The 13,876-nt window shown below is 28.9% G+C and overlaps 1 protein-coding gene across 1 annotated transcript in view; it reads right to left on the bottom strand.

Annotated features, from left to right (window-relative positions):
• LOC132937014 (zinc finger protein 629-like) overlaps positions 1–7,700 on the bottom strand; it is a 77,698-nt gene extending 69,998 nt beyond the window's left edge. The window contains exon 1 of the mRNA XM_061003839.1: positions 6,984–7,700. The gene's annotated coding sequence lies outside the window, so the exon portion shown is untranslated. The remainder of the gene's footprint in view (positions 1–6,983) is intronic.
• Between the last annotated feature and the right edge of the window lie 6,176 nt (positions 7,701–13,876).

Below are 13,876 nucleotides of genomic sequence, written 5' to 3'. Positions count from 1 at the left end.
ATTACACATTTTAACAACCAAATTAGTAGTTATTTTAACTCCTTAAAATAGTTGTGTTAACATATAGTTACGTAGTTGTAACTATACTTTTAATGAAGTTAATTTGAACTAAAATTAACATTTATTTAGACTATCATAGATAGGTCCTAAAGAAAAACGTTAAAACAAATGGTTACTGTTAGCTACATACCGTAGTCAAATCAACACTCATTGGGCCCTGAGCGAAATTGTGTTGTGTATGGAATTGACTAACTAAGTAGGTACTCAAAACAACCTCACAGTTGTATGTGTGATAGTTATTACATTTGGAAATATTTAGTAACCAATGTTTTAATTTTTTTTAATGATAATACTTTTAAATGTTATAGTTATAACTTATAACTTACCTACATAATACATTTTTTTTAGTTTTTCTCATGAACCCAGTATAGGTATAAATATTCATTATTTCCTTGAAGGAATAAACATACCCGAATAATTATGACGTAACTTGTTACTTTAAATGTACCTACCTAACTTTGGTTAACTTGTACCTAACCAGTTAAGTACACATTTCCAAGATATTATCTTGTATCTTGTAAATAGATACTCAAATGTTGTGTAAATTGTAATTTTAACCAATTACGACTAATCGAGTAACTTGTTACTTGTCCATCCCTGACTTCCGAGTGGAAAATCATATACACTATGAAAAAATATATTTGTTTGAAATTCCCATACATAAAAAACTAACTTACACATGTTGTTCAAAATTACAACATTTGAATAAAATTATACATTATGTGGGTACCTACCCCGCGTAATCGTCAAAATGGATAATGGATATTATATTATATGAGTCCGTACGATTGGTAAATTTTTCCGTCTTTGAAAGGTTGGAAATTGAAATGTACAAAACCCAAATAAATAAGTATTTACTACCTGTATTTATATTATTTATACTACATTATTATATATTACCTATACGTATATAATACTACGCATAAGGTTTGTAAATTAAAATGCTTGTACCTATATTACATATATTATACGATGTGTAGAGATTGAATCGTGAGAAATGTACTTATTTTTTATGCAATGCATGCAAAACGAGTTCACATCATATTATATTGTGATGTACAGTGTTCCTACAGAACGATACTAATTTAAATTCACGCACGGAAATTTGTATTCACCTATTTTCAAAATGAACTTGCATATATAATAATATGCGAATACTACAGTATATATATACATATATTTTATACACAGCATTTTATGTTGTGATTAAAATTTAACAACGTTCTTTACATTATTGTGTGTACGACGTACGTCGTGTATAATGTACCTGTAGTAATAATCGTAGCATATAATGTACCTACATGAGTCATATTATGACGTTCACCCACAGTAATTGTCATCTCCGCCTTTGATAACTTTTATACATTATACATTTCTATAAATGTGCGTTCAGATGAAACCATTTAGTTTTGTTAATTTTGGTATCAGGATGCAAATCGACTTATTATGTCAAACTTAAAAGTCATTATGAAGAAGTTTTTAAAAGAGCATTATCGGTTGTTCTTGCGTTGGTTCTGTTTAGCTATAATGTCAAAACTAAATGGTATTTTCTGAACGTTAATTTTCAGTCACCTAAATATGTAAGTTATGCATGTTTAAGATTGAGACAACACGCGATACGAGTGTGACATAATCCTCTTGATATAAAATATTTTACGATTATTATATAGGTGCACTGTACACGCAATAGCAGAGGGTTGGAGGTGCGTGATAATATATGTATATAGTTATTAGGTTCAAACGAGAAATTCTATTTATTTTTTCAAATTTAAAATACGTCAAAGAAAATCTTTACTACCTACTTATAACTTATATTATAGTTACCACGAACAGCAAATAAACGTTCGTATTTACAAGTAAATAGAAAGTGATCAAAGTTTTAACATTGATGATTAAATACGTAAGAAACTGAAGTTTCTAAAGACCCACTTTGTAGTTAGGTATACCTACAGACTCTGTAGGTATACCTAACTAGACTCTGTACTTCTGAACCAGACCAGTTCAGACAACAGTCCAGGAACGAGCTTCAATTTATAAGTTTTTTAAATGATAAAAATAAATCATTTATTTGTTTAGATAATTATCCAAAAATAAAAAAATAATTTTTAAAATATAATACAAGCCTAACCTCTTCAGCAGCTGTTGAACGACTATTTTCTTTTGCTGGGCTTATTCATTCTCCATGTAGATCTAGTATGTCAGATGATACTTTCAAAAAATTAGTCTCTTTAAAAGGTAACCAGGAATTTATTTCAAAACATGGGATATAAATAATATAATTAAATATTTATATAAATCACCTACATTTAAATATTTAATAAATAATAAGTAAACATTGCTAATTTATAAATATATTTATTATTTTTATAACGTTTTCTTATTGTGTACGTAATTTTTTTTATAGACTGTAAATCTTTTTACCTATTATTTCGTTTGTCTATTATTAGTATTATTATTTTAAGCGTATCTAATGTTATTTGAAATTATATTGTTAATGATCAATGCATACATTTATAGGCTATAATATTATAATATAAATTATATATGATAAAATTGTATCCAAAGTAAATTAAGAAATTAATAAAAATAAATAAATATATTAAGTATCTTGTATCTTGTATTTAGATACTAGTCATAAATGTATCTTGTATCTTATATTTAGATACTTTTTTTGAGGTATCTTTCCCAGCACTGCTACAGAGAACTAGCTGGCAGCTGAGTATCTCACTTGAGTATCTATGGTAAAACGTATAGGTATAATTGTATAAAACGCAATATCTACTTATTTGTAATAATCGTTATGACCTCGTTTGAAATGTTTACACTTGCTAACTTGTACGAAAGCTAATCTATGTTGTTTATATTGATAGGTATTTAACTAAAATATAATAGTGCGATTGCGGCATGGAATATAGATACAATAAAATCCGTTTTAATTTTGAATAATTAAAACATTAAGCACAATATTATCAATAAAAAAGTTTTTTTTATTTTATTTTAATGTCTAAATTCCTTAAAAATTAAAACATAATAAATTGTACAAATAACGCCGAATAACCGCATACCACATATTATATAATCAATTATATACATTTTAATTTAGCATTTTAATGGGTAGGTACGCATAAGTAAGGCAGTTAAATTAATTTAATAATACATACTTGTATTATCAATTTAATTTTTCTGGTTAATAAAAACATTTTTTTATATATTAATTCTTCAAACTTTATGTACATTTTATTAATATATAAATATCGCCTGTTTAATTTATTTTGAATACTTATATAAAATTATAATAATTGTTACAAAATAATGTAACTGATGGACATATCTACAAATACTGCATTACTATATGAATTATTTTAGAAACGACTGAACAAATTTATATTGAATTTTTTATAACAAAAGTAAAAATACTCATTATAATAATGCGTTCTAATTTTTATAAGGCTCAAAAAAAAAAAAATATAAAAAAATAACGAAACGTAAAATAAATATTATTATAATTTATTAGGTATACCTATATACTAAGAGGCAAAATAATACCACTGTGAAATCGTATTTTTTATACTTTAAAGAATAAATGATCAAATGAAAACTCGTTGGTCAACTCAAGAAAGATATTCAGTTCACTGAATATAAATAAATAGATATAAGATTATGCTCGAGTATGAATATATTTCTATAGGTACTATTATACCCTTGCCGCAAGCAATGAAAAAAACCATTTGTCCTACACAGACCACTGCAAACCAAAGCAATGTACTAGAAATAGGAATTTGAAGTTTGGACCTTATAAATTATAATATATGATGGCAAGATTGCAGCATGCCATCATACAATAGTCAAATTTAATCTTATTACAATACAAATGTAATGAGATTTATCTCAAACAACCTAACGACCTTTTGCTATAAAGTACTATTAATTATCATATCATTGTGCATTGGGCTGCATTGGGCTTGTATAATATAATAAACGGTAATATTTGAAACTAAAATGATATATTTTTGACAAAAAAATAATAAACACATTTTTAAATACCTGTGTACATATATATAATTTTAAAAAAAATGTATTATTAATGTTCATGTTTTAAAAATATGAAACTGTTTATTTTTTAAGTGATAACAGTGTTCGAATTATTCAATTATAATATATTATTCAAAAAAGGTAACATTTTGCATATTTTACTTTAAATTTAATGATAGTAATTTCATTGATTAATTTTACATAATACTATGTATCATGTTTTATATGTATTTTATTAAATTAATCAATGATGTATTACTGATATAATTTATAAATAATGAATTGAAGTTGTGTATAAACCAATGCGGCCAAATATTATAATGTTCAAACGTGGATATGAACAGGACTGTATTTTTTTTTTCTTATATTGATGGGGCCTCACAATTAATTATCAGCACCTGGGGTCCTAAAAACTAGAATCTAGATGCTTAACTAGGCTTGTATTAAAGTCTAAGAGATAAATATTAATTTCAACTATATTTTATTCATAAATTAATAGGAATTTATTTTTACAATTTGAAACTCATATTATTATTTAGGCCACTTAAAAAAAATTATCATGTATACCATGACCGTTACAAATAAAAAGATAATAATAAGAATATAATTTTAAAAAAAGTTCTCTACTGCAGGTTAGACGATTGAGACAGTCGTAATCTATCGTAAGTAATAAATTTAAAATATATGTATAAGTTTCTTTTGTAGTACAATATTACATTTTATTATTAATCTCGTACTTTAGTTAGTCGGCACAATAAATGTTCAAGAAGAAATTAAATAAATCATTCACAATTGTATTTATAAATATATATATAATATAAGTATTTATGATAAAAATAAATATTGGATATATATTATAGTTCTTTCAATCAATAAATAGTATAGATATAATATTACATACATACCCTGCAAAGTGTATGCCTTATCTAAAGTTTCTAATAATAATTTACAAAAATGTATTAACTCACACATTGCTTTCAATGCATTTAATTATATTTTAAGATGATCAAATTGTTCTGTGATTCTGCTGAAAGACCTTTTTTTGAAAGCTTGAAGTATAAAAATAAAGTAGGTATCTACATAATAAACAGCACTCAAGAAAATTTAGCTGTACTCTATATTGGCCCTGGGAAATGTAGTTCTGCAGTTATAATATCACTAATATTATCTGAGCATTCTGAATTTCTGAGCACTTATTAATACAGTAAAAACAAAAAAAAGTTCCAAATGATATGCTATGTTTGAAGAGAATAAAATATTATTTACAATCAACTGTAATATGTTGCAAGACGACTATATTCACTGGCCATGAACCATAGAATATGACCTCATGTCTAAATGATCACACCTATCAATTTATTATAACAATTTATTATAACAAAACAAATTTACAATATTACTTACTATTATATTATGTTTAAATGTTTTTGGTGTGTAATTTTTAGTTAAAAACATGATGATTACAATTTTTAATTGGTTTAAAAAAAACTATAAGTACCAACATATTTTTGAATCAGAACATTTTTTTAAATTTAATTTAAATGAAACAGTAAGAAAGTAGGTACCTGAATTCAAAATATTGAGGAAATATTTTTATGCCAAATTATTTTATTCTACAGAAGTAATTTTTGTTTAGTATAGGAGTGGTAAATTAAATTTAGAATGGCATCTCTCTTAAGAACAAAATATTATATTATACATAGGTACGAGTTAAAAAAAATTGTTTTTTAGTTTTATACACAACTTTTAATTCATTGATTTTAGTTAAGTTTAGTAAATGTGTTATTAAGTATAATATAATTAACTAACATATTATTAAAGATATGTTTTACCATTTATACAATATAATACGGTGAAGCCCATCTTAACAGACATCTCTCTCAAACGGACAATAAGATATAATGTCCCGGTAAAAGATATAGGTATTCCAATATTCCTGTCTATAAAGCACACATTATGATGGTCCCTTTTGAACTGTCAGTTATTAACAGGTTTCACTAATTCACTGTATAATGAAGAATAATGTGTTATTTTTTATCATTACAAAGTTATCTACTATACCTGCAGGCTGCAGGTAGGTGATAGGTATATGTACTTGAAATTGTTAACTTAATTATGGAATATATTTATTATTTTTATTTTTTATTTAGAAAATTATACAGTCTATATATACACATAATGGTACAATAAGCATAATGGATGTTTTATATAGTGTGGCTTGAATGATGTAAGTGAAGAAGCCCACAATGATGTACTTTGGCGTGAATTTACGATTATTTAAGGAATTTTTGTTTAAATTTTAAGGTCTCTGGGACATTGTTGCTTTATATTTATAGAATACATGAATTATTTTTTTTAAAACCTCTTAATTTAAATTCTTCGTCTAATTTCTATGCGGTAATATTAATAATAATATTCATGTTGAAAAAAAACGGCATTTTATTTTTTAATAACAATAAAAACCATAATTACAAATTCGTAAGCATACCTATTTTTCATTTGCACGCATCATTAGCAATATGATTGAATTGCTGTAGAAATATTATCGATATACCAGTAATTTATATAGTATATATAATACAAATTAAAATTCAATTAAATGAGCATTTTTTTTCTATTATAAAAATCGTTTTATTCAGGAAAAAAATTAAAATCTTTTGACTACCCTACTGACTAATAATAATAACTTACATCATGTGTCGAATTTTTTTTTTTAATATACTCGCTGCGTAAAAATAAAGCTTATAAATTAAAAATATAGGTGATGATGTAAGGTATAGGTATTATATATTTTATATTTTAGTACCTTAGAAATAGGTATATATATATATACATATGATATTATATTATAATATAGGTACCTAGTATAAAATATTCTTGTAAAAACTTACCGACTATCACGTGAACAAGACGTAGGTGTGCAAAACTGAATGGTACCTAAACCGATAAAACGCGACGCGTATTGATGAACGGATGTTTGATAGGTACCTATATAAATTACGATGGATTACACGAAGACGACGACAACTTTGGCTGCAGCCGCCGTGGTTTTGGCGCGTAAATGAAATCAAATGCCGTCGTCGATCATTTCCCGCCGACGACGGTATAATATGGTATAGTCGCGGTTATCGGACGTGAAGTAATTACAACCACTGTGTTATTATTGTCGAAACAACAACAATAATAGCAACAATGTCGTCGTCGCGACGAGCGTCGATCGCGCGTCCGGAATAAAAGCGCCGCGGCGTCGACGGTGCGTATATTATCGTCTACTCGCCGCCGGCACGTCGTCGTAGTCGCGTCGGCGGCGTTTTAGTCATTGCGTGGGGGTGGTGACAAAAACGGCGCAACAGCAGCAACCAGAGGCGGTTCGATTATGCGTGTGTGAGTGTGTTTGGGTGTGTAGTATGTTTTGGTGTGCGGGTGTGTGTATTTCATCCACCGCCCTGCAACGATATCGATGTGCGAGGTGGAGGGGAGAACCGACGATGCTGCGGGGGAGAAATAAGAAGAAAAAAAAGACTCGCGAGCGCACGCACGAAGAGACGATATTATTATTATTATTATTAATGCGAGAGAGAAGGGTAAAAGCCAAAATCGCGCATCGACCCCCAGCACGACGGCGGCGAGTTTTATTTTCTTGTTTACACCGTCGTCGTCTATATAACTACCTATATATATGCTAAGCTTTGCAGCGCACGTGCACCCTACACCCCCTCATCACCGTGTACTGCAGACCGGAAATATCTTCGTAAGCGGCTAAAACAAGCGCGGAGGCGGCGACCTCTTCCGGTCTTCCGGCCCGATTGCGCGGAAGAAGGCGGTGGTGGCGGAAATAATCAATTACGCGACGACGACGACGGCGGTGGCGGCAGCGGTGGCCGGGCCGATGGACGCGTGCGCGCGCGAACCACGGGGAGGGCGTGGCCACGGCCGCTGGGCGGGACTCGCCACCATCGTCGTTGTCGTCCCCTTCACAGACTTCCGACGGCCGTCGTCGAACTCGCACGCACGCACAGAGGCTAGCCCCTCCACCCCGCCACTATCACGGGTTGTGGCGTAATCAGCTTCCTGCCGACGTTTACTCTCTGCTCTGTGCCGTATAATATAGACGCCGAGCCGCCGCGATTTAATTTGTGATCATCGTAACAGAGAATGCGGAATTTCACTGTCCAAAGTTTTTTCTCATCGAATACACACGCTCTTATAATAATAATAATAATAATAATAATATACGTTATGTGATACTGTAAAGTATATAAACACGTCTGCAGCACAAACAATAAGCCTCCTGTACCCACAGTCGTATACATGCGTATTATTATTATTGTTTTCGACATAAAACGTTCAGTCCATATGAGGTATTGAGGTATAAAAATAATCATAATAAAGTATCACAGACGTTCGCATTGCAGACCTCCAGGGCGATGCTGCACATTTATTATACAATATTACAATGTATACACGTCACCTACCTATACACTTCATTGAAACTTTGAACAAAAACAGGACAATATAAATTATTATATCCGTCTAAACAATACGAGTTTGATTGTTCGTCTAAATGTATGGGTATACCTAAATACTATATACGTTATATTACATTTAGCCATAAGCCATAAATTACCTACTATGTAATTTGTAGTTTATAGATATAATAATATATTATTTGGTGCATTATTCAGTGCGCCGACAGTTTAGATTTCGAATCTATATCATTAAATAACTTAAATACCATAATATTATATTTTAACCATGTCAATATATTATATACTTATAGAGTACAAATGTTCACTAAACATAGTACTATACGTACAACCGTATTACAGCAGTCAACTAAAACCTTAGCATTTCAACTCAAAATATATTCATCATTGCAGGGTAAGCTAATATAGGTTGAAGTTAACCCTCCGGTAGTTTAGCCCTTCTTAATTTATACGCTTATGTTGACATGAAACTATTGAGCATTTTTACTGCTACAAGTTCTTGAAGAAAAATGGGCATACCATATTGTAAAACTAATTAGTGTATGCTCACGGTTGTCTCGCTTCACTCTTAATTCAAAGTTTGAAAGTTAAATCAATGGATGTATTGTAATAGTTGCTATACCGGAACGCCACACGACTGCAACACTTAAAATTATATTGTATACCTATATAGTATTATATATTTACCATCACTATGACTATATACATTGTATGTATGTATTTCAGTATTTGAAGTATATAAGTATAAGTACATTCAACTGCAGTGAAAGTTAAGTTTAATACATTTACTTTCCGACAACCTACAGCCGGTTGTATATTTTAATACCAAATGAACACTTAGTACACATTTTGAATGAGTTAGGTATATTATATTATAATATGTGATAAAATAAGACAACCACGGAGGCCTACGCATCAGACCCTTCGTATACCCATTATACCCAACGCTCATCATTATACTATAAAGGTATCTGATATACATATATAAATAAAGGTAGAAAATTTAATGAAAATAATAAGTTATAAGAACGTTAAGTTAAAAATGAATAATTATTTAACAATATAGATATAATTAACTCTAAGTTTTAAAATAATATTGAGAGAAAATTAAGTAGGTAACACAGAAAAAAAATAAAGAAAGAAGAAATTCACTAAATTTTTTAATTAATTATAACTAAATATTTTATGAAAAAAGCATTTTATACATTCCTACAAGTACCTATGACCTACTGCCTACTTTTTCTTTAAATTGGACGATTTGAATGATTTGATAACAAAGTCTGAAAAGTATTGTAATTTTAAATTGTTTGTAACATAATTCACATAAATAATTTATAATAATGTTTTACCACGTAAACTGATACACGACCTATAGCGTTTTTTTATTTTATATACCTAGTATTTTAGTTTTGTGGTTACTAATTAACCTGACATTTTTGTTTCACTATTATATAATAGGTACCTATGTAATATATGTAGATTGTACATTTGTACCAGTTGGCAGTTATAATTTTATACTTGAAGACAAAACATCAGTCGAGAGTAGATCTTTGTTTTACAAATATATTGGTAGTTCCATATTATGTGTTGATTAATCTAATATTCTAATGTATACCTACCTTCAATTTTCAAATTGTTTCTTACATATATTTTACTGAATTAAATATGGGCGAATGTAAGTTCCCACACGAGATATAGCAGGTAAAAATTACCCCTGGATATCCATACGTAAGTTCCCACTCGAAAAAAATTACACTTGTACGTAAGTTCCCACACGAAAAAAAATTATACCAAACACCAGGGTAAAGAAAAGTAACTTAACTTAATTTAAAGTTAACATTTTCTTATTTTCAAAATAAAAAATTTCAGACACATAATAATGTTTATATAAATTGCTTATAATTTTAACTTTTAATTCGTTAATGCTCAGCCTTGCCAAACACAAGCTTCCTTCCCACTTTATTCAGACTTAGGACTGACATGTATTGCATAAAAAAATGTCCAATTCAATTTTTAATTGAATCTAGTCCGTATAATATATAATAAAAATTAATAATATAATGTGTATAATATTTGTATATGTAGGTATAAAATAAAAATAATAATAGAAAAAATCAAATTTTATTAGGTTTATTGCAATAGCTCAAACACTTCACATAGTCATACTCTGTAATTTTTTGTAAGTTATAATCTGAAATTTTATTATTTATATAGTTTTGTTTTTCTTCTGTTTTTTTACTTTTTTTTGAGGTCTATTTAATTCTAATGTTCTTATCTTTATATATGTATTCGTTTGAAACATTTTTAAAACTTCAATTATTTTGAATATATTAGGATGATGATGATAAAAATTTGAATTGTATTCAGAATGGAAACTTTCGCAAGCGTTTGTAGTAAGGCTTGTATCAGAACTAGCACTAGCCCAAATACTAGGGGGACGTACTGGTATCTCCGATGTAATGAGTTATTAAATAATCCCAAAATTCATTTATTTTATTATTTTCTGGTTTCTCAGCCATGGAACTATCTACAAAACAACCTCCAACTTCTATTGGATTAAGAAATGGTAAACCAAATAAATGTACCAGCCACTTTCCTAATTCATCATTTGCAAAATTAAAGTCTTGTGCAAACCCTAAGCTTTGAATTTTCCGGTACCAAGCTTGGCCCAAATGGAAACGGCATCCCCATATTTGTGCTGTAGGAAATATAATATTTATTGCTTGGTGCATTGATATCTCAAAGTCTAAGACAAATTTATTTGGGTTTATTCCAACTGCATTCATTTTTTTTAATAATTCAATATATGTTTTCAATGTTTTATCCGGTAAAAAGCAAAACATTAATGGAATATAAATAGGTAATATTTTTTAAGCCATGAACTGTATATAGTTGAGTAAAATGTTTATCACAATAATTAAAAGTGCCATCCATGTAAACTATTTCCAGTTTTTTCAAAAATTCAATATTAGTATCACATGAAAATATTATTATCTCATTTAAACTGTCATTATCAAAAATAAAATCTTCACCTCTATTTGTTTCTACATTAATTGAACTAAAGTATTATGAACTTCTTTTCTTGACTTTGGTATTTTAGGATAACAACTGGCTCTAGCATTTTGTACATTTCTGGAAATAAGTTTAATATCAGACATTAACAAATTACCTTCACTTTCATGTTGTGTAAGTTCTCGTCTGATAATTTTTGAAGGGTTTTAAACAACGCTGTCTACTGCTTTTCTTTTACAAGAATTATTTATTTTTTGCCGATTTAAAGTAGTTTCTTCCTCATGGGTATATGTACAAAACACGTATTATTATTTTCAACTAATTTTTTACTATCGGTGTAGCATTTAGCACGGCACTTATTATTTACACACATCCACGTACATATTATATTTGTTTTAGCGGTATGTTTCTTATAAAATTTATATTTATTATGGACTAAAAGAATTTTTCCCTTTTCACTCAACATGTAATCAATAATTAGGTCCATTTTTATAAATTGTAATAAAAACTGTTTAAATGTTAACTCTGTTAATAATGAACGAGTACTTAAATCAATAAAATGGACTGTCCATACTATTTCATATTATCATAACCAACAGATAATAAAGATAATTGTAGATAGAATGTAATGCATTAAATTTTATTGCCACGTGGGAAAATACATATTGGTATATATTTTTTATTATCACAGTATGACTATATTGTAAAGTGTTATTAGATCAAACAAAATGTGATTTTTTTCTATTATTATTATTATTTTATACCTAAAAAGTTGAATTGGATTTTTTTTATCCAATACAAAAACAAAACAAATTTTAACCACACCAATTTCGTTTAAGTTGTCATTCCTAAGTCTTAATAATTTAACTTACGTACAGGTGTATTTTTTTCCGTGTGGGAATTTACGTACGGGCGTATTTTTTTTCGTGAGGGAACTTACATATGCTTGCATATACTTGCTATTACATATACTTGCTTACCTGCTATGTTTCGTGTGGGAACTTACCAAACCCCTTAAATATAATATAGGTATTAGTACCTATTCCTTTGTATTGATTAATTACCCTACTGTATAAATTATAATTGGGGCGTTGATTTTTAAGTGAAACATATTTTTATTGGACATTACACTACACTTTGCACAGCACAACTATACTTGACTGTACTTAACATGTATTTCGTGCATGATTCATATAATAGGTACCTATTCTTTTTATTTTCAAGTGATATCGCAAACTAAGAAGAAACTGCGATAGCGTTACTTCCCTTTCTGCTATAATGTTTATTGTATATCAAGCATTAAAATAATAGTATACTATTTAGTATTGGACTTTACATAATAAATATATTCAACTATACAACTATACAAGTTATATAGATAAAAATTGCATGCATTAAAAGTTAATATTCACGATAAGTTACAATGTAGTGGTGATTGTGGGGGGTGTTGTCGGGGCGTGCTCCGACTTACCGTTCCTTGCATTGGTTAAATGTTATTTTAGCCCTTCTGACTTCGAAGTCCGACGCTTTTTCTCGGGCCGACCAGAGTTAATTAGTTCTGAAATCCTCATTGCTAGCCTTCCGAAGCCTATTGCTCTGGATTCCAGTATTAGGTCTGTAATGATCATCATCCCACCTGTGGTTCCAAAAGGGGGAGTAAATTTAACGTGATTGGTAGCATCTTCGACGGATTGCGCTAGTAAAGTTACATAGTTTGTTTCTTATCTTCATTCTTATATCTATTATAAACCTGTCCATAGTCTGGCCACTATCTGCCAAGGCGAATAAAGGCTTATCCATCTTATTGAGCACAACAGTCAATGAATAATCAATGATTCAGATTTGCCAATTGATACTAAGTATTCCAAAATACTAGTGTATAGGTAAGTGTTATATAAGTGCAAGGTAAGTATTTTGGAGTTAATAAAATATATTCATGTAAAAGCATATTTTTTGCATATTTTACTAATATTTTCAGAATATTACAATCGTTTTTTCAAATTTTTGAGAGAATATAAGCATCATATTTTGTCTATTTTAATTTTTAAGATAATATAAATCCGCGCTCAAGTTGTTACTTATATGGCTACATAGTTAGGTTAAGTTAGCGTTTATTTAGACGTTTAAATAGTAGGTATCTAATAGTAGGTAATTAAGAGTAGTCACTAATAAGTTTTATTTGACAAGTCAAGTGTATTAAAGTGACGGTAAAATATATAAATAATATGATCGTTGAACAATATATTTTTATTCAACCTTTAATACCTACCTAATACAGTTATACC

The sequence above is a fragment of the Metopolophium dirhodum genome, chromosome 1 (genome assembly GCF_019925205.1).
Source record: "Metopolophium dirhodum isolate CAU chromosome 1, ASM1992520v1, whole genome shotgun sequence".
Lineage (NCBI taxonomy): Eukaryota > Metazoa > Arthropoda > Insecta > Hemiptera > Aphididae > Metopolophium > Metopolophium dirhodum.
Note: the sequence above shows the minus strand (reverse complement) of the source record. Positions and strands in the feature narration are given on the sequence as shown.